Source organism: Chaetodon trifascialis, chromosome 19 (assembly GCF_039877785.1).
Source record: "Chaetodon trifascialis isolate fChaTrf1 chromosome 19, fChaTrf1.hap1, whole genome shotgun sequence".
In the NCBI taxonomy this organism is placed as follows: Eukaryota; Metazoa; Chordata; class Actinopteri; order Chaetodontiformes; family Chaetodontidae; genus Chaetodon; species Chaetodon trifascialis.
The window spans coordinates 7,536,353-7,564,128 of record NC_092074.1 but is presented as its reverse complement, the minus strand read 5'-3'; the positions used below and the strand labels follow the sequence as shown (position 1 = coordinate 7,564,128).

General features: G+C 45.6%; 1 protein-coding gene across 1 annotated transcript in view; it reads right to left on the bottom strand.

The window, feature by feature from the left end:
- ches1 (checkpoint suppressor 1) overlaps positions 1 to 15,612 on the bottom strand; it is a 53,750-nt gene extending 38,138 nt beyond the window's left edge. Inside the window, exon 1 of the mRNA XM_070987067.1 lies at positions 15,177 to 15,612. The gene's annotated coding sequence lies outside the window, so the exon portion shown is untranslated. The remainder of the gene's footprint in view (positions 1 to 15,176) is intronic.
- Positions 15,613 to 27,776: the final 12,164 nt, after the last annotated feature.

Sequence of the window (27,776 nt, the reverse complement as noted above, 5' to 3'; positions counted from 1 at the left end):
GCTCCCTCTCTGTGTCTGTCTGTCTCCCTCTTTCTCTTTCCCCTCTGGCTTTTCCACTTATCTTTAACAAACAGCAGCTCAGGCTCTCAGCCACTGGCCGACAGTTTGTCCCCACAACAAAAAACCATGGCAACAACCGCTGGAAGAGCCTGTCCGGCTCCAAAGGTCCACCCTCTCTGGCTGCTCCGGCTCCCTCTGCTCTTTGAGCCTTTTGCAAATTTGGCCGAGGTGGAAGATTGGAATCAATAAGCAAATGAGCTCAAAGTTGGTGATAGAGGCTTGCGATAAAGGAGGCGCACGGCTGCATGTTTGGTTTAGAAAGCGCAGCAAGGCTGAGGAGTTTATTAGCTCACCTTTGGCAGAGAAAGGTGGCAGGAGCACAAAAAATGTGTTCTTAGGTGGACTTGAAAAAAGTGGAAAGAGGAGGAGGACGAGGGAGTGAGGCAGCAGTCTGTCAGTAGCCTATACAGTCCTCTCCGGCCTGTCTCTGCTGACGATACTTACACCGCTTCTGCTGATGATACAACTCTGCTTACATCCTTCACTCCTCCCTCCCACTCCTGCAAGCTGTTTTTAACACCACACAAGATACCTTATGTCAAACGAAGTGCGCTCCGAATGCTGACAAAACAAAATCCAGCCTGTTTGCAAACTCACGAACAGGCCAGAAAAAGCGAAAAGTGATACGAGGAGTCACAGCAGTTTCAAACGCCTGTTGCAGCCCCTCTGTGAGATGTTAATATACGCACGTTTCATCCAATTAAATGATGTGCAGAATTGATTTACTGCTGGCAATTTTCAAAGGATATCATTTCTCATTGTCAAAATGTTTGCACAATCCCAACAGATCAACTGCTCAGATCAGCTCATCAAATGTGTACGCACAGTGTCGAACTAAAGTGAATATCTTCACTTTTTAAAAAAAACAAGAGGCAGCCAAATACAAATCCTTTTGTGTGTTTGTGTAGTACTGGGTGTCAAAACATGTCATTTTTCTTGGTCCCAAACCAAAATACATGACCAAAAGTACTGAAAACTGGTATCAAATGTCTGGTCACACTCAGTCTTTTCAAATTTAAAACAAGGCAGGAGCTTTTAAGAACTCTGGCTTCTTTTACTAAACAAAAAAAAAAAAGTTTTGTGTTAATATTTTGTCAAAATAAGGTATCAAAAATATTACAATGCTAAGGCTCTGGTATTACCCTTTCAAGTATTATGTGTTAATCAGGTAATGCTAGCATGCTAACGTGCTAAACTAAACATGGTGGAGATGGTAAACATCATACCTGCTTAACTTAATTTAATTATTACTTTGAGCATGTTAGCATGCTAACATTAGCACCTAGCTGCCTGCCTACACACTCGCAGAGCTACAGGCATGGCTGTGGGCTCTCATTTGACATTGTCACACTGTCATCAGTCAGCTCGGGAAATTCACTAGATGATGTGAGCGTCCCACTGAAATAATGATTGGAGGATAAAGCAAATTGGACAGAACATTAAACCTCTGCAATTTGATTTTGTTGCTTTCGAAGCTGATTGGGAAAAATGGCCGCCTGGAAAGCAGTAAGGAGTAAGTGGGTTAAAATGGCAAGCTTTTTGCTTCTGCCGGTTGCTACTGATCTCATGCTAGCACTTGATTATGTTGTTTTATATTCACATGCATCGCCCCGTCTGAGCCGCTGCAGCGCTGAGCTGCACCTCTGTCTCTCATCAGTGTCACCTGCTCCACTCACTCCCCTCTGCACTCTGGGTCTACTAATTCACTGTTTTCTAACATCTCTTAAAAAAAGAAAAGCAGGTGGAAAATGACTGTTAGCGGTCCCAGGATTTGCTTTTGTAATCTGTCCCTGAGGTCAGAGCTGAATTAGGGAAAAGTGCCTTTATGTACTCTGCTCCCTCTTCATGCGACGGGCTGCAAACTTATTTAAAGCTGAAAGCGCTCTCTGTGAGTTTACACGGTTAATGAAGGTTCTTGTGGCAGACTCAATAAGGAGCTGTCTTTGCATTGTTTAGTCAAGATTTAAATAGGTTTGGCAATGAGCCGGCTGGTTTGACGCTGACATGTTGCCTATTGGACAGCTTATAAAGCAGTCTCCCGGCTATGTGGCTTTGATTTTAGTTTGCTTTTGTGTGTTTTCTGTCTTGGATTTTTCTGTTTGTCTGGATGCTGCGTCTTGCCCGGCCTCCCTCGACGGAGGAGATTTTTAATCTGTGGGGCTGCCCAGTTTAAATACAGGTTAAATAACATTTGGACAGAAGCTCGTCTTTGCATTAACCCTTCGCGGCTTAGCTCTCCAGCCCATCCTCACCCGGCGTGATTCATCTTGCATTTTTCTAATCAGCAGATACAGAGAGTAGCAGTGAACAAGAAAGAGGATGACCGTGAGTGCAAATGACAGGAGTGGACAAGAAAGAAAGAGTGAGGGGGAGTAAAAGGGAGAGGGTAGTTATATCCTAGGGTCATTAGCAGCATTTCAAAGTCACCCCGTCTTTCAGCGTATGCTGTTTGACAGGCCCTGCCAACAGAATTAGGGAAGAGGAATGATGGTGCCGTGATTAGACGTGTAACTGAGGGGAAAGACGGGGCCTGATCTATGCTTACAGTCCACTCACAAACATGCAGGCAGCAGAAAGAAAAGAATCATGAATAAAAGAGAGGGGATAAGAGATATGATAACCCCAGTCTCAAGATGTGGTCAGTCATGGATTAGATAGCCAGGAAACTCTCCTTTTCAACGTACAGACCTGATGCTCGTCAGCCTGATAAACACCACGGGCTCCCCTGGCTCTCCCTATGAGTGAATTGACTTCCCAAATTACCAGGCTTAAGATAACATACCTGGCTAAATTGCCACTCTTTATGAGCCTCAAATCTCTTTGTAGATATTCATCAAAGGCTGTTTCACTCCTGATGCGGAGAACACAGGAGATGGGAAACAGGAGAACAACACACAATGTGGTTCGTATTAAGGCCTCTGATCTTCTATCTCGAGTCCCTCGTTTTCCACTACATTCCTTTAGCCAGGGGTGATGTGTGGGAGAGGAGGGGGGGGGGCTGGCATCCTCTCTGCCAGCGCAAAATATGCGGTGATCTTCCTCGTTGGCTGGAGGTTTCCAGAGGAAAGTGGAGGGTAAATGATGCTTTATCTGCCTCTTCTTCCTCCGCCTTTAATAATAGCAATACATGAGCTGGCTTTGCTTGAGCGCCGATGCAACAATTGTATATCCACGTAGCTTTCTCTGCGTTACTTTCGGACCTCAAACCCCCAGTCCGCCTTACAGCTTCTTCTCTCGTTCCTGCCTGACATCCACTCAGGAGCAAAGTCTGAAGTTTCCATCTGTCCAGTGCCAAATGAACGCCGCTGTTAGTCGTGTTTGTTGGATAAACTGAGAAGGGTCCATCTGTTGGCTGCAGACTAACTCAAAGACACACCCACTCGAACATTAACCCTAAACACAAACAGCATGCGCGCTCAAAGGCAGGCAGGCTAGCCCTGAAGCAGGCCTTGAAAGAAGGTGTCCGCGTGGTTGTTCGGCGTGCTGCAGCAGGTACGCCTAAAACGAAGAAACAGGATCCAACGTAATCAAAAGCCAAAAATTCAAGGCAGTTACTGGCCAATGCAGACGATGTTGCTTTGCACTGTGGGAAGAATGAAAGCAGGTTCAACTTTTTTTGCCCCAGTTAGAGCTCTCATTTAGAGCACCACAATGCATCAATGCAGTGGACTCAGTGAAGTGAAGGATGCAGCCATGCTTCAGACCGACTGAAGGTTAAGCATAAAGAGGCGTTTTTGTACAATTTCAGGGCTCACATACACCATCCTGAGTTTCCACAACGTGTTCTTTAAGGCACCGGTGAGGCAGTGAAATATGATCCAGGATAATGAGTTGGCGTGATAAAGATAAAGAGAAAGACGCCAAATCAGCACACCGTGATTTAGACAACTATGAGGAAAACTCTGGAAAGTTATCACAATGGCAATCACTTGATCTGTCGCCGTGATCATCGAGAGCAGAAATACAGCAGTCATGTTACAGAGCAATCTGCCAAGTATACCTATTTGATTACAGTCAAAGTTGCTGTTTTATTTCTTGAGCATGAATTTAACAGCTCTTGTATACATAGGATTTATGATGAATCAGCTCTGAGCTGAGCTCTCAGCCGGTGCAGCTCAGGCTGCTGATCATGTGCAGACAGACTTGAAGGGTAACCATACCCTCAAATTCTGCTCGAATCATCCCATCTAACCACCCATTTCACGCGTGGCTCCTCTTTAAGTTAACCCTCTCAACCTAACTGTCTCTTAAGGGGGTGTATCAGTCAAACAAAAATACTCACGGGGGCACTGGCTGCTAACATTTAAATGCCTCACTCCACAGTGTTTCTGTTTTAGCCTCATCTCAGGCTTTAAAACGGCATCTCACTTCTGCGCACTTGATCCACAGTCAGTGTGAGTAAGTTTAACAGGAACACAGACAGAAAAACACATCACATATATTATATATAGAGTATATTACTTGTGAACTAGAAGCAGTCTGATTACTGGCAGGTTAATTTTCTCGTTTAACAGCCCTTGGCAGGTGAAAAAAGTACATTTCAGTCACTGTTCCTGAGGAAAACTGAACCATAGCATGGAAACAACCCATCAACTAGACAGGCAAATGAAACAAAGTTCTCCATAATCGTATTCTTGTAAGGGTGCAAAAGCCTGTGAAACACAATCAGACACTGCAACTCTCCAGTGGAACCCATACTAATGCAATATTTTTAGGTGTGCTGGAAGCTGCTGAAAAGAAAGAAAGCTTTAAATGCATTAACCTGGGGGAGGTCTGGTCTCATTTTGCTGTTAAGTGATGGATTTGGACAATTCGTGCAACATGACATGACGTCTCATCAGCAGCTACAAATGAACAGCAACAGTATGAGGTTTCGGGCTCTGGAGGAGCATCGCTCCTCCAGTTAGCGCTGACATGCATAAACACTGGGAGGAATGCATCATAGAGGTGGCATACTTACAAACTGTGCCAGTGACGGTGTTTGTGGTATACCATAATGCAATGCAACCACAAGACATGATGTGTCGAAGGATCACAACAGACTTTCTCCTCTGGAAAAGAAATCCTGCTATGGCTCTCTACAGACATCAACAGCTGAAAATCAACAAGTTAAGACACAGTCTCAGGCGGGGTTAAGAGTGGGGGGTTCGGGTGTTGAGAGGCATTCTGGGAAACGTAGTAAGACACTAACTGCAGATGAGGGCAGAGGCTGAGGGAACGTGGATACAACAAAGAGGCGAATGACAACCTGCTTATTCACAAAACAACTGAACGCATTGGACATCACAGCCTGATGATTTACAACAGCGTAGGAGCAGCTGAGGATGGAATTTTCCTCTGAGGCAGGGCGTTACACTTTTTACCAAATGGCAAGGGAAACTCCAGTGTTCACACTTGCACACAAACACACGCATTCCTGCACAGATACACACATGAAAAGAGTCCACAAGCCGACACAACCACGCACACATTTGTCTGCATTTTCTCATACATACACTTGTTCTGTCCTCCTCTGCTCCTTCTCCTTTTTGCTCTTTTACAGCAGTTTCCTGAGCACACTGTCTACCTCTCATGGTACATTCAGAGCATGAACACCCAGAGTCAGCAAGTCTGGACACACAGCTGCTGAATATTCAGCCCTGCGCTCCCTCCTGCTCTCCCTTCCTCTCACCATCTCTGTCTTCTCTCACCTTAAATCTGCCTGATTTCCCCCCCACCCTCTCTCGTTCCTATCTTACTCTACTTTTAGCTCAATTTCTCCCTGCCTCCCTCTGTAGCTCTCTCCAGCTCTGCCGCCGCTGCCTCTGCTCTCTGTGCTCCACTTTCATTAAGGGGCTCTCCTCTGATAGCCCTTCATATAACACTTAATCATCATAACAATAAGAGCACTCTCTCTCAGTCGAATCACCTCGAGGGGCCGGTCCTAAAGATCCTCCGCTAACTGATGTCATTAACTGCCGGGGCTCCTGATTGGCTGGAGGGGCACAGGAGAGCCCGCCCCAGGTGTTTGACGGAGGGCTCAGTGGGAGCATGCAGGTCGGACAGGCCAAGGACATTCCTCTCATGGAGAAGAGCGGGGAAAACACACACACACGAGCGCTGGTGTGTACGCGGGCACAAATGCTCTTGCCGGGAAGCAGAAGACAAGGCGTGTTTGGTTTTGCAGTCAAGAGAGAGATGAATAAGACTATTGAATAAGGGGGAGGGAGGTTTGAATAACAGTATTTTACATGAATGGATCTTCAGGGAAATGACTGCTCCGTCGCTCCCTCTGCTCTCTATTTTCGGCTGCGATTTGACAACAGGGTTGAGTGTGCGTGCGTGTGTGTGTGTATGTTCGTGTGTGTGTGTGTTGTGTGGGGGGTGGGTGCATTTTGGCTGATTGAGTCTATGCCGCTATCACGCTGTGGAAGTGACAGCGTGCCATATTATGTTGTTGTGGGTGTGTGCGTAGATGAGGAGAGACGGCAGCTTCATGCGGACAAGAATGCACACAAACAAAACTGTGCATGCGCACACACGCACGCACTCTCTCATCCAAACCACAGTGAAAATCACAGCTGTTCTCAGTTGCTACGCGGCAGTCGCACCATCGTCTCAGATAACACACACATACGCACACACACATAGGAGTGTGAGACGGGGACAGTAACACCAGACTTGGCAGGGTCGGAAGGTCACAGGGGTATTGTGACAAAATTGCCTAGCAACAAACACACGGCACATATCATTTCCAGTGCGATCTCCTGCGTGCCCCCTGACCACGTCTGAACACAGTAATGATGAATATGTCGACGGTCGGTGATTGTTTCGCACCTGGCTCTCAACGTTTGAGGAGAAATGTGCTGAACGCGCTGGTGCTTCATTACAGACCACAATAAATCTTGCACCATTGTTAGGACGCCACAGTCAAACCAAAGGGTACAGTTAGCAGCACGCTACCTTGCTCATTTGCAGCTACTGCTGCTCACAGATGGAAAAAAACCCATGTGTTCATGGTTTAGGGGAGTGTGGTCCTGTTTCATATTCCAATGACGTGCTCGTGAGGTGGACACTTACATGTCCAACACCAGAAAGACACATACCACATGAGGTCACATTCACACTGTTAGTTCTGTAAGCCCATACAGCACGCTCCAAACACAGAATGCAGCAATGGGAAAAAGACACTGAACACAACCTAGAAAAGCGTGTTTCATCAGGACCTCAGGTAGCTCAGCCCATCTGTGTGCTGAATTCTTTATGGGTTATCACAGGAACAAGGCTCCTGTCCTCTCTACCTCCATCCCTTTGTGCACCGCAGTGTTTCAAATCCTAAACAGTGAGCTCAGGAGGATGTTTGGAGTTCTGTCGATGCAGAATTAAACACAGTTTTTAGGTTAAAAAAATGCATCTGTCCAAGTACAGTACAGGCCTAAGGATGCGTTCAGACTGACCTGAGCCCTGCATGAAAAAACGCAGCCATGCAGAGGGCTGCTGCGTAACAACACAGCATCGTCTGGGAGAAAAAGTTAAATCAGGCTCGACTTTTGCTGCAACGCAACATCATCCAGCAAGGAGCAGCGTTGACCAGTCAAACACACGCCAGGGCAAATTCCTGGCAGATTACTTTGTAACATGAACTGAGCATTTCCACTGTTTACCCCTCGATCGTCGCAGTGAAAGACTGTGAAAACTTCCCAGGGTTAGAAGATCCTATCTGGGACTATTACAGTTTTGAATCAGGACCTTCAGTACGAGAATCCAGTAACTTCTTGATATGACTCCATGTTCCAGGCAGGGAAGGATGCTGCTGAGTTACACTATGGGAAATGTAGAAGCCAGAGTTTTTGGAGTTTGACTCACACAACAGTCAGAATATGGCAGCTGCTGCTTCACTTTTGTTCAATCTGCTGATCAGCTGGAGCGCCGCTTTAAGTCAGCTTTCGCAGCATACTGTTTCCCTGGTCTATAGGCTTAAATGCTTTCTTCTGCATTTTAGCTTAGAGTCCTTTTATGAGCTATCTGTGACAATATAAGTGCAGGCAGTCTGTCATATGTGCACACACAGAGACATGCATGACACATATGATACTGTCTGGAAGTCGTGTATCAAACCTAACAATGAAGAGGCGGCCTGAAGACTCAATAATTTTATTTTCTATAAAACCGCAAAAATAATGAAGTTCACTCACTCAGCATTACTAGAAACAAAGTGCTGTGTGCTCTAAAACCATCATAAAATCAATAAAAGCCATTTTTGAAAATTGAGTTAAAAGCAGCAGCCTCTGTTTTTACCTCACTCCCTTGCTTTAGTCAGTGATGTCACATGTCAGCCCCTCCGTCTCCGCCGTCTCTTTCCACTGTGTGCAGTGGAACAAAGCAGAGATGGCAGAGAAACTTATCTTTAAAAAGAAACTGCACAGTGTTGTGGAATAATTTGGGAAAGTGTCACACAGAGCGAATCCTATCTCAGAGAATGCCAGTCACACATTCGTGCACACACACACACACACACACACACACACACACACACACACACACACACACACACACACACACACACACACACACACACAGGCACTTTGGTGTTTACATCATATGGGAAGGTATTTTTTCCCCTCACACTGCCAGGGAACAGGCCCACGCATGGACACACAGACGCTGACTAAGGCCCTAAGACTCCTGGGGGGTGTGGGGTGAGCTTGTGTGTGTGTGTGTGTGTGTCTGTGTGTGTGTGCACATGTATATAATTACTGCAGTTGTGTATCTATGTCAAACTGTTACTTGTTGACGTGAAGTGAGGACATCCTCTGGGCCGCGTCTGATTTATTCGCGCTGTTACGATCTAAAGCGTATGTGTGGGGTTTGTCTTTATGTTTATTTACGCATGTGTGTGTGTATGTTTGTGCAGTGGCAACAAATCATCCCGTTCAGTGTTAAGCTGCTGTGTGGTTAGCGGAATGTACAGTAGACCGTTTGTGGTTTGGTCTTAGCCAGGCTGAGCTAATGCTAATCAGTTTATTAGGAAAATCTGCATATTTTGTGTTTGTGTTTGTGCACGCGTGTGTATGTAAACCATTTGTATGTGTGTTGCTGCTCAGGTCATGAGCTGTTAAGGCACGGTGTGGCGTGATTTCCTTTCAGTTTGGGGGTTAGAGATAGAAAAAGTTGGAGAGGGCCGCAGAAATACAAAGCGTGTTTGTGCATCTTTGTGCATGCGTGTGCATGTGTGTGTGTGTGCTCAGGTCTGTTAAAACCTCCCAGTTCTCCCATCCAGCGCTGGCTGATGTTCAGAGCTTCAACCACAGCGCTTGGAGAACACAACAGGCGGCCTATTCAACTCAAGACACAAATAGAGCACTCTTCCTCCATGCCTAAAATCCTGTAGCTCAAACAGCGAGCTAAAAACAGATATTTTTTTGTTGAGCGCTTAAGAGGGCCAACCACCAAATCACTCCTCTTTCTCCATGACGCGGTGTTTTCTTTGGTTAAAATAAGAACTGGCATGCACAGTGTCTTTCTCCTTTCATTCGCTGCCTGCGATTGTTGGCGTGCCTTGGGACGAGAATCGAAAGAGGTCAGACAGCCGCAGACGGAGGGCAGCAAGGTGATGGGACTACCAGTTGCGAGACACTGGGATATCCATTTCAAGGGATCTGAAGGGGCCCCAACAGGCTGCAACACCGTGCATCTGCTACACGGGCATCTTTGAACGCCTCGTGCGCATACAGAACAATCAAGTATTAGCTGTGAAGTCTTTCCACTTTAAGGGGAAGGAAGAGGGGGAAAGAGAGGAGGAGGAAACACATTATATAAATCAGATGGTTCCTGAGGTCATTTTTGTCTCCACACACGATTATGCATGCCAACACAAACACACACACACAAACACACAGTGTATGGCTGTATCCACTTATGACATCACTGTAGCTAGCCAGAAAGACAGGAGAGTCAGAGAGAGCCAAGCTGACGTCATCCCATTCACTCAATGTCAATTACGTAATCATGGGGTCCAACGCCTGCAGGACAGACATGCTGTGTGTGTGTTTTTAGTGATCGCATGCAGGGCAAGAACACATAATTGCAATCTCATGTGTGAGAGGAGACATAAAATGAGGCATGCTGATGACATCATTAGCGGGAGGCGGCCTGGCATGAGCGTGGCGGCTGTGACATGGTGAGTGTTTGGGTAGAAGAGGAGGAGACAGAGTGCTGCGAGCAGACCTGGCTTGAGGAGTTATGCAACACAAATTCAACTCAACAGACTAGAAAGGGCCTTTTTTGCCTTTTCTCTGTGTGTACACTGTACACACAGAGTGTGTGTGTGAGTGTGTGTGTGTGTCTTAAGTGACTTTTCTGTAGCACTTTTACTTGAGGCAGGGAGTGCATTAAAAACACACAAGCACTCAAGCATACTGATGAAATGCACCCTGAATTCTACACACACACACACACACACACACACACACACACACACACACATGCATATACATACACATACACACTCACTCTCCCCCCCACTTATAAACAAAGCTTCCTAAGGACAGGAAATCCTTCCACCCACGTTCCTGTGTTGCTTGGCAACCAGAGCAGCGTCACTGTGTGCATGCCTCCACCGCTGAAAACAACACACACACACACACAGACATGAAGACAGAGATACACACGCGTGCACACGCAAAAAAAAAACAAAAAAAAACACACAAACTGCAACTCCTTGAACTCTGTTCCTTTAAAAACACCCAAAAAACCCACCAGATAGCTGAGCCAAAGCTGAGCAGGCTGATACTCTCCGCAGCTGCCCTCCCATTCGTCAGCTATGGATCTAAACCAAACATGACATCACCCCTTGTAAACATAAAACACTATTTCCCCTATTTATAAGCTCTATTTTTACACCCGCTGACGTCTTTCTATGCATGACAGTGTGCGTGGCAGCGCTCACGCACGCTATCCTGTGTCTCGGTGTGTTCTTATGCCACTGTGTGAGGATGCGACCGGCAATAGCTCAGCACGATGAAGGACAGAGAGGCTAATTGAGCAGAGGTGCCCAGCACTGTGGACGATGAGTCCATTTCAAATCAGCAGGAGGCCAATTGAAGACAATTATAACCTGGGGGATACAGAGGAGCATTATTCTTCGAAGCCATCTTGACCACTTAGGCTTTGTTTCCACTGCAATTTAATGCCATGCCTTTAACCGCCTGGTTAACATACACATGAACCACGAGGTGACAGGCACAGGTCACCAACCTCAGCCACATGTCTGAGAAAGGGCATAACAGAGAAAGATCTAGAAAAAAGCCCACAAAGACTCTCCTGTGCAGAATAATCCGTCTGCTTCACGGTGAAACAATTACAATTTGGCTCCAAAAGTCACAATGTTCAATCTACTGTCGTGCACGTTTGCCTCACTTTCGTCTGGAGCGAATCAAATGTCTCTTTCCATCACAGTTGGAGCAAGTAACAGTGCAGCAGTGGCAATAAAGATACACCCTGTTTTTGTTATACTGCCTAATCCTAAAATTTCCTCCCAGCTCACTGTCAACATTTTGAAAGTCAACACAGTTCACTGTTGAGTGAGCTGGGAAGAGGTTTGGGGATTTGAGGGCGTTGTTGGTTCCTTAAAGGGATAGTTCAGGGTTTTTGAAGTGGGGTTGAATGAGGTACTTATCCAGGCGGTGTATTACCTGCAGTAGATGGCGGCTGGCACATCCTCAGTTTGGAGCACAGAAGCTAAGTGATGCACTGATGTGGACGGCCTGCAGCTTCCCATCAGAAGGAGCTGTCTCAGTCAGAGCTCTGTAGGCAGCATTAGGGATGCAGACATACGTCTGCGTGGCTAGCTAGCTACCTCATCACATCCATTAAAAATAGTGATAGAAACATGGCGGTGTGCGTATGTAAGATCGCCGCAGCTGTGCAGGTTGCTGTTCATCAACTCTTAAAGCAGCACATTTCTTTGATTGTTGTGAGAAAACGCTTATTCCACTTACAGACACTCATGAAGACTTACTCATTTTAATATTTGAATTATTAGCATTGATTACATTTGATTGACGGCGATGAAAAACCAAAACACTGCAGATTGATTAACAAGTTGCACCACATTTTTCTAGAATTCTACTCATGTTTCACAGTACCCTCTTAGGGTACAAGCAGACAAGATAGCAAGGCTAACCAAAGACAGAGCTAACGAAAAGTAGCTAAATAATGACTGATGCACTGATCTCATACTGATACCACATATCAGCCTAAAACTGACTCCAACAGCTTAATGGGGCATCAATTCAAGTCAAGCCTGATGTCTTCCACCCAGCGAGACATACAGCTTATTCACCAAACACTGGTATGGGGATCAATACTTGGCATCACCAAATATCCCAATCCAGGTGCATCAAAAGTGCATCAGTGCATCCCTATAAAAATGGCTTCAGCTGGTCATGTTGGGCAGCTGACCTTTGCATGTAGGTCACGGCTGTTCCTCAGATAACTGACTGATTCTGTTATTGGCAGGGATGGAAATATGAGGACACTTCCTCTGTTTTACTGTCGTGCAATCTTTAGTCAGATTTCCATTGACCCAGAGATGAATGGCTAATGACAGGAGTTGCTTTTACTTTTTTGGGTGGGGGGGCTTTAATTAGTTTAGCTATATATAGTGTGCTTGGATCCTGTGGGACTCAAACCCTTGACAACGGCACCGTGATGTACAGTACTGAGGCAGAAGTGCTTCACTCTGCAGGTTTGGAAAACACGACAAAGACTGAGAGCGCGGAACAAAGGTGCAAATCCATGAACCTTTCTGCAGAGATATGAGACGATACAGTGACAACAATGTCCCGCCTATGACCTCTTCTCACCGAGCAGACACGCTGAAAGTCCATCCTACCTGTAAAACTAAAGACGCTGGGGTATTTTGTCACTTTTTCTGATGAGCTGCACTTCTGTAGTGTTAACGTATCTGAGCTAAATGTACCTCCTCAATACACTCTTTTTCTGACTGCATTTTAAACACTCGGCCATATGGCCCACAGCTGACCAGAGTGGCTTATAGTAGCTCCAGGCACAGCTAATACAATCAGAAATATTAATACCGCCATTTTTGAGTATTTACACTGAATAAATCATGCTTCTGGCATCCAAGAAATCTGTCTGATGCTTTTATTCAAAACACAGACTATTCAATTCATTCACACATGAATTATAGATCCATTATGGACTGTTTTAGCTGCGTTGAGGGAATCAGACTAACAGCAGTTGTAGTGAGAGCACTAACCCACTGAGCCATCCATACCAATTATCTGTGTCTGGGGTGGAGTCTGAATTCAATATTCAATTTACACAATTCAATCCCACATCGGAGAGTCCCCACTGACAAAGTCCTGGTGTCCAAAAGAGCCATAACGGACAAAAACAGAGTGAGAGTCTCAACTGTCTCCAAAGTGAAAAAGAAGCGGGCTAACTGAACGTCGCGCCACAGGGGTGTCCATTGAGAGACGGGGAGAGGTGGAGGGGCGAGAACTCCATTGAGCACAGCCATGGGGGGTCAATATGTGAATGAACGTTTGCCATGGAGGTGAATTATGAATGAGCACTCCCGGAGAGAGCATGTCAGCCCCCTTCTCCTTCACTCTGTCTCCTCCGCTTTCTTTCCATTCCTCGTCCTCCTCCTCCTCCTCCTCCTCCTCCTCTTCCTCCTCCTCCTCCTCCTCCTGTCCTAAAACCTCCATCATCCTTCCCTTCCTCTCTGTCTCTATTTCATCTCTCGATACCGGAATGAATCTCCTCATCTGCCTTATTCTCGGCCATCTGATCGCTCTTCCTCCCTGCAAACCTCCCTCCACCTCCTGCCTCCGGACCAGGGGGGAGACAGAGGCAGACACACACGCCGTCTGTCTGAAGAGATGACAGAACATTCTTTCCCTGCACATACATATTTACACAGCCTCAGATGGGTACACACTCTCTCTCTCTCTCTCTCTCTCTCTCTCTCTCTCTCTCTCTCTCTCTCTCTCTCACACACACACACACACACACACACACACACACACACACACACACACACACACACACACACACACAGAGTCACTGGGAAACACACACAGTAGCAAAAGATAATACAAAAGCAAACAGTCCTGCACGTGCAAAGGCAGACGCATGCATTAAGAGAAACGCTCTCAGGCACTGACACACACACGCACACACACACATCTCCCCCAGCTGTTCTGCTGGCCACGGAGCTTGTGTGCGTGTGTGTATTCGTCTGGGTGTAATCCAATGTGCTGCTGCTCAGCCTGTGCCACGCTCTCTCCTCTGTTGCTGTGCGTCTGATCAGATCTGCCTCCCTCAACCTGTTTGCTGTCTATGGCGCACACACACACACGCACGCACGCACTTTCACACACGTATAGGCACACACACAAGAAGCTGCTACTACTTATCAAGCCCCACTCAGTGTCAAACCAGCTTTCGGAAAAAAAATAGAAAATTCATCCGATGCAGCTTTTGCAGGCTCCAACCGACTGTGCGTGTTACCCGCTGCACTGAAAACTCTGCTCACACACACATACAGAGAGAGAGAGAGAGAGAGAGAGAGAGAGAGAGAGAGAGAGAGAGAGAGAGAGAGAGTGAAGGAAAGGGGGGTACAAATGGACTCCTTTTTTTCTCTAGCTCAACTTAAAGTAGCCTACCTGAAAAGTGTGTGTGTGTGTGTGTGTGTGTGTGTGTGTGTGTGTGTGTGTGTGTGTGTGTGTGTGTGTGTGTTGGAATGGGATCATGCTCTTCCCTAAAAAGTATCCACTCCTTTTGATCCCTTCACTCCAGTTTATAGCGGTCAGCTCAGCTCGCTTACACACTTTGGCCCCTTTTTTAGCTGGTGGAAAAACAACCCTAAAAACTCTCACACACACAAAGGTATATATAGGCTACACACACACACACACACTTACACAGCCACAGACACATATGCCCCCCCAACACACACACACACACACACACACACACACACACACACCTCTACTCTTCCCTTTAAGTGCAGAGCCATGCAGCACATGTCAACACCACGCGCACACGCACGCACGCACACACCTCTGCCAGACCTGCATACAGCCATGAAAGCCCCATAAAGTCACCTTAGGATCCTTCTGTGTTCCAGACGAGCCCCTTCTTCACAGTCTTCCTCTCCTCTGTCACACTTCTCTCTCTCCTCCTCTCCTCCTTTCCTTCCTTCCTTCCTTCCTTCCTTCCTTCCTTCCTTCCTTCCTTCCTTCCGTGCCGTCCGTCCGTCCTTCCTCTCTTTCTCTCTCTCTCTCTCTCTTTCCCTCTCTTCGTCTCGGTACTCGGTCAGTTCCCAGCGTTTTTCCCGAGCCCCTCCATATCCGCCCCGCCAGTCGTTTCTACCACCGAGCGAGCGTACCTACACACACACACACACGCACACACACACGAGCCGCTGCGTTCCTATAGTCTCTCTCTCTCCCTCTGTTTATCCCTCTCTGCGCTCGTGCTCTCTCTCTGTCGGAGAAGAGCTCGGTGAGTGTGTGTACGTGTGTGTTTGTGTATGTGTGTGCGTGGACGTGTGTGTTTCTGTGCTCTGCCTTGCCCCGCCAGCAGCAGAGGACTTCCCCCGGCGCCCGCCCTGGGTCCTAGCGCCGGCCCAATTCACTGAAAGAATGCTATTGTGTACGGAAGGTAGAGCCAAAGATCGTCTATGATTGTGACAAGACGATTCACTTATTTTGGGGGGCCATTCCTGCAGCTTTAATATTACCTGTAAACGCGTCTAACCATGACTTAATTATGAAAAATGTGAACAGCAAAAGGGAGGCTGTTAAGAAAAAGAGTGAAAACAGGGATTACAAAAAAAAAAAAAAAAAATGTGTTAAACCACAGCACAAAATTGACGGTCCTCAGCAAAGTCTTCTATGGCATATGCCATGCACACACACACACACACACACACACACACTCTCTCACCTCCCACCACCATCAAGCAAACTGAGAAAACTAATGAAATGCATGGCAAAAAGGAGAGATAGCCTAATGTATAACAATCTTGTTTTCATTGCAAAAAAAGCATACATTGATAGCACATAGGCTAACCAGGTGCCACAATCACAATTGCAAAATGCATCATGGCAAAGCATCCAAATGTGCTCTGAGGTGTTTAATTGACAAACAGGGAGATAAATGTACAGTCACACCGAGAGCTGCTGCTCAGCCCATCTAAGGCTCATTTAGAGCAGTTAGCATCCAAAGGTAAAATGTGGGTTTTTGTCAGTAAGTTGTTTTGAGTCTGTAGGGGAGTGGTCGCTATGGCAACAGCAGGGCAGAAGCAGAGGCAGAGAGGCATGTGAGGGGTGTAGGAGCCATTATGGATGGAGGATGGAGGGGACACGTCCTCTGCACATGATCACTCCTGAGCTCTGTCTGACCTATTTGCTCAGATCATAAATCATATTTTCACGTCATCTGTGCTGAAGTCAGGATCTACTCGAGCAGCCTTTAAAACGTCTGCCTTTATGTTGTGACTGATTATCCATCCCAGGTTACCCCCCCCCCCCCCCACACACACACACACACACGCATGCACATAAGCTTCCCCTTCATCTACTTCCGAAATACTTCCTGAGCAGCATTTCTGTGTGAAGCACGGGGACAGACAGATGCCACGCACGCTTTATCTCAGCAGAGTGAGCCATCCTCTCAAATGCACTCCATCTTCGGTGCAGCTACCTTCTTCCTCATCGCCCCACACCTCCCTCCCTCTTCTCCCTCCCGTCCTTCCTCAGAGCGTCATCAGGTTGCCATAGCAACGGCCCGCCTATGGGAGACAGAGATCAGATCATTATGGACCATGGGATCCAGAAACTGAAGGACATGATTTTTTTTTCTGTGAACACAGGAAGTGGGAACCCTTAACAGGAAAGCTTGAACTCTTAGTTAAACACCCAGTGCAGCACGGCATGACTTTGCAGAAGGAAGTTTCGCTGAGTGCTGTTTAGAGTAAAAGTGACCTCTGATGACCCATTTAAACCCTCCAAAAGAGCAAAGTAATGCACGTTTATGAACCCAGCATGTTGGTATGAATAAACCAAATTTGTATCAACATGCAAACTGGGCTGTTTGAGATGGAAACACGTTGCCCCGGGAAACGCTTTAGCAGAACTTGCTCGCACACTTCTGAAATAATGGATTTGACAGACGTGGCGGTGATCGGCCTACTGAAAGCCCACAGTCAGGAAATCCAAAAGTGCTCTCACTTTATTTATGGGTTGGGAAATTGAAGTGGGAAAAGTGCATCGCAGCATGTTCAAGCTGAGGGATGGAAGCACAAAACACACAGAGGAAACTGTTTTGTTTGATAAAGATCAAAGAGAATTGTTGGGAGGAAGAAGTGTGTTTATGAGTTCTCAAATCCAGGCTGCTGCTCCTGCCCCTGTTATTAGCGGGAGGCCGGGTGTGTATGTGTGTGTTTGTAGCCCAGAGGGCAAGTGACAGCGGGGATCTTTAAGATGTCTTCCAAAGTTTACCACTGAGGAAGATCTTATCTCTGAACCACAAAAAAGAGGAGAGCAGAGGAAGAAAACAATGTATGAAAGAGAAAAGAAAGCTGAAAGACAAAAGAGAGGGAGTGAAAGAGGAAGGCTGAGTCCAGGGAGCAATTAGTGACAAGGTTTAGGGTCAACAGGTGGCAACAGGAAAACATAACTGGCTTGTCAGCACAAGAAAATTGAGTTCAAATTTCTAAAGAAATAGGGCATCTTTAGATAATCTGGTGTGTTTAATGAAGATGGTGTCAAGTGATTCAGTGTGAAATTGGCTGTTATTGATGACTAATATAGTGAAAGTAAACACAATACTGAGTGTAATCCAGGGTGTTGGATGGAAGATTTGGCAGATAACGATGAAAACCTCAGTAAACCTTCAGTACACATTACTCTTAAACCTTTAGTGTATTTGCTATGGTAACCCTTTTGTGGACATTAATGATGACTTCTCATCACCCCTCATTCCTGAACTTGATTGTTGGGAGTAACCCAGGTAACCCACCTGTCACGACGAGTCATGCCGTGTTCCAGTGCCAGAGGACCAAATGTGAACCAGTTTGGACCAAGACCTGATGTTATGGGCGACCTGGACTGCAGCCAAATCGGCACGATTACTGTCCAAATCTTTCTTTTGTATTCAACTATCTCGCAGCATTAGTTTATGGAACATCACGTTTTATTGTAGCTGGTGATCCGCTAGACTGGTTTTGAGTGACCTCAAAAGTTTTGTGTGATTTTTTTTAAGTCAGTCACTTAAGCTTTAAGTGGAGGATAGTGAACTGGATAAACTGTCTGATCCTGGATCTGTGCATTTATTCCTGTTGTGAATAAAGCTTGTCATTCTAGTTCAGTTCTACAAACATTTTGATTGTGATTGATGTGATCTCAGTATGAACATTAGGAGGTCCAAGTTATTCTGCCAAAGTTACCACAAGCTTGTTTTTTTAGCACATCTTCACACTGGTTTGAAGTGAGCAGGGGTCAGCTGGGAAAAAAAAAAGCTGGCCACCAATGAGGATTTGAATGAACGTCTGCTGGCAGCTGTGATGCTGCCAGGCCACTGTCAGTCAAATGATCACATCACACCCACACAGTCCTGATGAAGCAGGATGAGGTTTTCAGCGTTGAGGGTATACTATGCAGGATTTTCTTAAAACTATTTATAGACTTGTAAACGAGAAGTGTGCGAAGACGTTTTTATCTGCAGAGACACTGCCTGCTGCCCTCGACGTTTCTGGGATGGAACCTTTGGGCAGGTGAGGCCGGGACTTTATAGAAAGATAGCAACCACAGTAAGCAGCACGCAGGAAGAGGAAGCTGCAGAAAAGAACTGGTTGTTTGGTTATAACCAAAGATTTTTTTTAACTTTCATTGTTTCATTTTCTAAATATTAAATGCTACAAAGACATACTTCAGATTTGAAACAAAGTTTTCAGGGGCTTTCCACCTGGGAAACTGTTGCAACAAATTTTACAAGATTACAATGACCGCAATTGTATGGTTTAACACTGATGCGCACAGGTGTTAGTGGAGGTGTAGTGAGAATATATACTCATTCAGTATTTACCCAGTGACCAGTGTCGTTTATGGCTTTTTGCTGCTGTATCAATGTCCTTGTCAATAAATAATACTTGATTAAAATGACAAAAGTGTTTCAGTTATGTCAGCAGCATCCCGCCGGAAATCACATGCTCAACCCAATCACCTGCAGCGGTCATTCTGGCAGGATTAAGAGTTAGAGATTAAGATTGGATTTAGGGTAATGGTAACAGCGAATCGGGTAAAATGCTGAATCTAACGTTTGCATGAACACAATGTGCAACAACAACACAACAACAATGTGCGCTTACTGTAAATACGCACACACGCTCGTGTCCAGGCCAGGGACAGTGAGTGGCCTGGGAGGCGTCCGTCCATTCATGATCCTTCATGCTTTAAATAGGGCTGCCTTCTTGGCCTTTCTTCCCAGAGGCCTCAGCTGGGCAGAGGGGTGGGTCAGCAATCATGTGTGTGACAGGAAACAGGCAGACGTATTGGCTGTCAATCAAACGGCCTCTTTATTTCCTCTCTCCGCTCCGTCTCTCCATGTGTGTTTCTCCACTTCTCACTGTCTCTTTTTTCTCAGCACCGTCTCTCCCTCAAGTCTGACAAGCAAAAGATTTTCACTTACTTCAGAGAGGGAAAATAAGGGAAAGGGTGGCATAAGAGTCTCCCTGTCTCCTTTTAGCATTCCCTCTCTCTCTCTTTCTCTCTCTCTCTCACACACACACACACAAACACATTCTTTGTCTCACATGTCTGATAGACAGCTAGCAGTGGTTTGTCATTGTAACAGTTTAGTGGACTGTGTTTCCAAATCATCCCTTACACTTTTTCTGCAGACAGGCAGACACATAACATTCCTCAGAAGACAGGCCGAGAGAGCGAGAGAGAGAGGCAGTCCCATGCTCTCTCTCTCGCTCTCTCTCTTTCCAAATGCAGCTGAGTGTTCCACACGGATCGATAGTAATCCTCGGTGGGAGCCGTTTATTTTGGAATGTGTGTGAGGCCCACTGGGTGACAGAATCCACATTCACACTCACACATGTGTGCGACATCATAAATCCCGCTGCAGCTGGAGTCGGTGCTGCACTCGCACACATGAGCCCAACACCGCACGCACTGGTGCAGACAAACTGACACACACGCTTACGCACACCGACAAGTACACACTCAACACGCTCAGGGCCTGACAAGCAAAGCCTCCTGTCGGGCTGGGCTCTCTTCTTTCCTCCACTGAGCAGAACTCACAGGGCTCCAGGCTGGAGGAGGGGACCCAGTGTGTCTCAACACTGTCCCCTGCCAAGGTCTCTGTTTCTGGGGATGGCAGCTCTCAGCAGCTGGCTAGGCTGGAGCTCTCTGTATGCTGACTCCAAGCCGCCGGCTGTCTAGTCCTGCCAGGAATTTATAATTCTACACAGAGGAACTTTTTCCCCCCTCACCAATAAAAGCCGGGATTCTTTTTTTTTTTTTGGAATTCAGACAGTACAAAAGCAATTTGGATTTGTGATTTTAAATGATCCGGTCACATGAGCATTTAAAACAGCAGCAACTTTGTGGCAAAATCAATTCACCTCAGTGGAATCGGAGCAATTCATTGTTGGGATGAAATCAGTTTCACCAATCAATACTAGCATATACTATCAATAGCGGAGCTATAGTAAGGTATGTTAGCTTATTAGCTGTGTCGCATTATACACTTTTTAACCGTTTGTTCCGTTAGCAGCCGAGCTAACAAACTTACTAACACATAGATACCAAGCTAGAAGCTAGCTGAAAGCTTTTCTTTTGCCCCGCTTCAATAATACATAGATGATGATACATAGATGATGACACCTGAGAGGGAGAGGGAGGCAAAATGAATAAATAAAAATGTAATGCAGATGAACATTGCTGTGCCACTTCCTGGTGTGAATGAGTCCAAAGAAGTTCATCTATGCAGCGCCAAAGCTATTAAGAACATCATAACTTTGTTTTTGACCACGCTGCTCCGCTGGCACTTTTACCAATTAACACCTATTTCCTGCTCTTAATCTAGGAAATCATTGCAAATAGGCTTTTAAATTTTCAGATAGGAAGCAGTGAGTGATTTCTATTGGGGTCCAATAATCACAGTGAAAACCTCTGGAGGGTTTGTTTGGCAGCATGCTGTGAGGGCTTGTCTGGGCTTGCTGTTGGACTTTTTTGGGGATCAGTTTGGATCTCCAGGCAGAAACGTTCCCCTCAGAGGCAGCCAGCCACGCCTGCACACCAAACACACACACACACACACACACACACACACACACACACACACACACCTGTGCTTCGCCTGAGAGCATTGCATTATCTGAGGCAATCTAGCAGCACTTCCAATCCCGTTGCCATTTCTTCGGGGCAAAAAGTGAGAGCAGTAAAAATGACCAAAAGCAGGGAAAGGAGCATAAAGTTGAAAAACGGTCATTTTCAACATAAAATTGCATGGCATGGAATGACACGCTGCAGCAAACACTGATGAGGAAATTGATCTTTGCTAACATGAATCCATTTAGTTAATGCTTTTACGCTGAATGAGCAGCTCTGGGTTTAAACTGAGGTCCATTTTGGGTATTATTTCAAGATAATTCTATGCCATACCATAACAAATACCATTGTATCATTGCATGAGCTGTGCAACACTGTCAAGTCGATATCCAATCTTAAAGGTCAAGTTTAAGTCACTCTAACTCTAGTATATATGGGACCTTTCTATTATCAGATGATATATCTAACCACCGAGCAACCCTAGTGCCCTTAAAAAGTTCAGTAAGGATAGAATAATGGTGCAGTGGGGGCATATGCTGTATGTTGCTCTACAGGCACATGGGACCTGACCACTCAACTATCTCTGGGCTTTGCAGCAGTCAGCAATACAGACATATCCTCAGCAATACACTCTTATCCTCAGCAATACAGCCAGCTCAATAGTGTACCTCCTTCAGTGCAGTATAATCACCTCTTGTGACAACATCCCCGGCACCTCGGGAGTCTATCTTCTTCCTCAAATACCCTCATACCATAAGATAAAGACATTAGAGGCTATGGGATTTGGAGTGAAGAATTGGGTCTACAGCCCATGATGCACAGTGATACAGATCTGGAACGCATAGGAAATTTGGGATCTCTCTAACAGATACCATCAAACGAGCAAAGCAGGGCGGAGAGGCAGACCGGAGCAAAGCTCAGCCTGTCGATGACAACAGAAACTCTCCTCAGCAGCTCATCGACACGCTGAGGGTTTGTGCTGTTCATAGCTGAGCCGCCGTGATGCAAAACGTGAAAAGACAACGGTGGGGGAATCATCGGCGAGGCTTCACGTGGGACTGGTGGGAATCATAATTCATGTTTGCTGGGAATAACTTTTGCAATGATGCACACAATCGGATTAGCATAGCATTGAAATAAAAGGTCAGTGAAAAAAAACGCTTCATGCCATATGTCTTCTCGGCGAATCCGGCTGTTTCCTCTCCGCCGTTGTGTCGCTCCTCGCACTCTCCCATCCGTCTCCTCGCTCTCCTCCCTCACTCTCCCTCTGCCTCACTCGCTGTCCCTGGGTGGGATGAGTCATCGAAGAGAGAGAAGAAAAGAAAGGAGAGGAGGTGTATTTGTGTGTACTGTATGTGTGTGTGTGCACGCACGTGTTGTGTCATTCCTCCTGAGGTGCTGTGCCCTTCACACTCCTTCTCAGCTTCATGTCAACCTTGCTGCTAGAGTGCAGACATACGCAGCAAAGGTACACAGGTTCTGTTTGGAGCTTAACTCTGATATCTCTATACGGCGTCATACATATTAAAGTCTCATTCTGCAAAAGTGTTTTGGATAAAACCGCTCTTTTGTTCACAAATACAGGTGATTTCATTGCGTTAAACCTGACCATTGTGTAAATACTTCTCAAATGATTGGATGGAACCACCTACATTGTGACCACCTACATTTGTTCCTTGTAAACAATGAAGTCACCCACAAGGGTTTTACAGTTTCTATCCCTGACAAACAGACACGATACAGCAGAAAGTCCTCTTTGAACAACTTCCCTCCTCATCTTCATGTTCAAAACTTCTTCAGTAGAGTGAGATCAGTTCATATTTTCTATTTCAATTGAAGGTAGCACTTATTTAAAAGGCCTCATTTGGTAGATTTGAAACTGGAATTTAAAGGCGCCTTGTTGACATTTTTTGCAAGTAAAAAAATGCACATTTGCAAGTGATCATGACTAAAACCCTTTATTTGTATCCTAATAAATGTGTTGAATCCATTTCAATAAACATTTGCAAAGCTTATTTTAAATCCTGCTGTGTACATGCATGTTTGCTGGCCTGCAGTTTTCCTCTCCTCTCCTTGCCGCATTTCTTGGCACATGTCCAGGATCAGCTGCTGATTAGTGGGATAGTGTGAAACCAGTGCATTGTGGATGTGTATCATGTCAGCGGGGGCTCACTTGTAAAACAATGCTCTGTTGAGCTTTTAGTGGCTAAAAACTCCACAATTTACTGTTAGCAGCACACAGCAGCACTTTCTGCTATAGTGTTGTTTTTATGGAGGTGCCAACGTTGGAAATGTTGAAATTCCACACTGTGGCTTTGACAAAAAATGGAAAAAAAAACCCCCCAAAAAACAGCTGTTGAATATTATGGGATTCCAGGATCTAATGGAAGCTACTTCTCCTCTAATACAGGTTATGATAGCACATAGCAACACTCAGACAAGGGCATAAATACCTAAAATATGCACCAGTCACCTCAGGAGCACCAATACATCTTTGTCTCTTCACCACCTGTATGACTGCCCACTTCTGACAAAGGTGCATGAAACAGTGATAATATACTGTAACTATAGAAACATTTCCTGGGATCCAGGTGTGGGCATCCTGCTGTACAAGTGTGGGAGTTTGTAGCACCTTCAAAAAAGAAAGAACCGAATAAGATGCCATGCATGACTCAATTTGTGTGAGCAGTTGATGGACCCACAGCGCGACTCACATTGGAAATGAAGGAGCTACTCAGAAGAAAAAACTTCAATGATTGTGTCACAACTGCCAAAAAACAAAAAAACAAAAAAAAAAAACAGCTGCACACAAGACAAACAGTAAATATTTGTGGAAGAAATGATTTCTGTGACAGTATGTGTGTGGGGGCTTTTAGATAAATGGAAAATGTAGTTATAACAACTATAGTGACATATTGAAGAGTCATGAAATAGCATTACACCCAACAATTATTACTTCATAATTGCATGAAATATTTAAGCTGATAATGCAGTGATAACTCTGAATATTAATGTGCGTATTACACAACATCGTTCTTACGTCATATCTTTTATTCCAGATTCCATGAAATAATAATTGCGGATTAACGCAATAATGTCACACACAATTAGAGCAACATTCCTGTCACATCATCCAGCAAGTCTGTCACTGAGGTCATCTATTGGCTGTGTCCTCTGTACCCACAGTTTCTCACAACACTGACTAAACATGAGAAATATAACATTGATCATCAACCCTCAGCTCATTTCAAGCCTGTTTATCTCACGCAGCATCAACATTTCCTGTGCAGCTGTGGCTGTAGGAGGCGAATTGGTCCAAAAACTCAATGATAGCGGCCTGATCTGACTGGACTGCCCCAGAGCTGAGACAGGCAAACAGACAGATAGACAGGCAGACAGACAGACAGACAGACAGAGGGGTCGAGAGCGAGATGGACACTTCAGCTCTCTCTCTCTCAGACGTCCAAAGTGGATCGGCTGTAAGATACTTGGCTTTCATTTGCAGTGACAGGTCAGCCTCTGTGCACTGTTGCCAAATGTGCAGCAGAGTCGCAGCTCGGTCCAGCTGAAGTCCAGGCTCATCACCCCAAGAATAAACAAAACAAATAAATAATAACAATAAAGCACCCATCACGACAAACCATACATTTGGACTTTGGCACCATTCGCGGTGCACAGCCGCAGACACCGGCTGATATTCCCACAAGTGAGCTTTTAAATCCTCGCTGCACGTGCACACATGGATACACATACAACACACACGCAAACACACATTAAGCAACCAAACAGCGTGCAGCCCTCCAGAGTGCTGTACTGTCATTTCCATAAATACTCTTAAAAGGTGCAGCCAAAACCATGGAAGGGTGCGATTGCCTCTCGGCTAGAAACGCACAAAAAAGCTCTTTTCTCTTTCAAGAGACTGTAGGAGAGGATGACCCACTTAATCGAACAATTTGGAGCGCCTGCGTATGTGTGTGTTTGTGTGTGTGTATGTGTGTGTGTGTGTGTGTGTGTGTGTGTGTGTGTGTGTGTGTGTAGAAAGGCCTCCCAGTGCCCGGAGACAAACAATAAACAAAACCAACGAGCTTATGGTATTGCTGAGACATGGCGTGATGGCTGTCTTGAAAGAGTTATGTGTGTGTGTGTGTGTGTGTGTGTGTGTGTCTGTGTGTGTGTGCAGAGGAGAATTGTGTATGTGCTGCTCTACATTTATGAGTCACAGCTTTTATATTTCCTTCTAATGTACAGGTATGTTTCATGGTGGGAACACTGTGCAGAGCATGACCAGAGGTTTGAGATTTGAGATTTTTTATTTTTAGTAGCATCTGTGTGTGTGTGTGTGTGTGTGTGTGTGTGTGTGTGTGTGTGTGTGTGTGTGTGTCTGTCTGTCATTCCCAGAGCTTCAGCAGTAATGACGCCTTCCATCTGCCGTTTGGAGCCGGGTAAAGTGGAGTGAAGCTGGGGTGGGGGTTGAATATGCCTGTGTGTGCGCGTGTGTGTGCATGTGTGTGTGTGTGTGTGTGTGTGTGTGTGTACGTATTATATGGGGGGGTCAATCCTGGTTTAGCCTCTAACTGCTCCTGATGTCACACATGCCAATTTTCAAAATTCATTTGCTTATGTTTCCTTCTTCTTTCCCCAAAGAATTACAGAAAGTATTTTTCCATTTTCATTGCGAGCTCTTGACAATCTTTCATTTAAGGACAAAGCATCATGCTAAGGACATCACTGGACTCTCTCGCCTTTATTCTCTTTTATTTTTTGTTCTTTCCTCTATCACCCCCCACCCACCCAGCCACCCAGCCACCCAGCCATTGAGAACCACTTTCATCTCCTTTTATAAAGCCATGAAACATCAGGCGGCGGCATAAATCTAACATGTGAGTGCTGTAATGACCAGGAGCTGCAGCATCGCCAGCCGGAGCCTGACGGATGTGCAGCGCACACAACACAGGCGGGGTCAAGGCTGCCTGTCGCATGCAGTATCAGTGCCACAACGCCGCACGCACAATGTACAGTAATGCAACTGAGCCCGCTTCGACAGAGCTGGCTAGTTTGACATGCTACTCATGCACAGGCTCATGGAGGGGCAAATCTCACAGCGCAGATAGCGACAGTATACACATCCAGAGACACAGGCTGAATAGAACACTAATCAGATTCAATTTTCTTGGTCCTCCGGAGCCCTGATACAAGCCGTACAGCCTAACACAAATATCACTCAGAGGGCCCACGGCACAGAGGGCCATTCACAGGAGAAAGGAGAGTGAGCACGGCCTCTTTAAACAGCTCCTCTTCCTACTTGCCGCACTATTTCACAGAAACTCGAGCTCTGTTAGGCACCAGCAGCGTCCCAGAGACAGCTTGAACTGCTGTAACTCAGACGTGAAGGAATTCGGAAACTTGCATTTTTAATTGAGTCACTGCTGTCGATGCTCAGCCTTCATCAGTGCTGGGATTTTTGTTTGGATCATTGTAGAATCACTGTATATATGGAGCTGTTAGACCACCATGTATTTTCATGAGGGTGACAGGGATGAGAGGTATTTCAACAAGTGGGTTGTGCTGTTGCTGTCTATTCCAGTGGCCAATTAAGCCAATTAATGAAAAATTCACTTGATCTATTAGCACTGTTCTCTAAAAGTTCTGCCTTTCATATACAACTAATCTGCAAACGTGCTGGCTGTTTGCATTGACTGCTCACGCAAGTGTACTGTAAGCCAATCTGCACGCCAACAAGGCAGGATTGCAAACAAAGACGGCAACAACATGTACTCTGTGGGAACTAAAGTGTCAAGAGCCCTGTGTCAAAATCTGTTTTAATACCTATAATATTCCAGTTGATATTGTGCTTTCATGCGCCCACAGCTCCCTTTTCGCCCTGGGGCCCACTAGCAGATTATTCTGGCTTTGTGTGCCAGCTGCTGTCCGTGTCACTGTCCGTTTTGGAGTTTATATAATACACTGAGCATATCTACAAACTGATGGAGAAAATATCCGCAAAACATTCAGCGTCAACTTGTTTGATCTCTGTAGATATAAAGAGCTCATTCTAAGGGAACAAAAACACAACAGTGTATTTTCAGGTGATTACACACTGATGGAAACATACCTATTAAAATTATACTCCATTTCTGCCAATAGAGCCTCCTAAATATTGCACACTGGTCCTTTAAAGCACTTTGGTAAGGTCAGGGACAGATCCTGGACTTGGCTAATTACTGACTGAGTAAACGCTAACTTGAAGCATGAGACTTTATATTTTCAACTAAAATGATCTTTCTCTAACCTTAGTCAAGCCCCAGAGGAGAGAGAGTAGAGAGGAGGTCAAACTGGATGGATGGTGCATGAGGAGAGTGT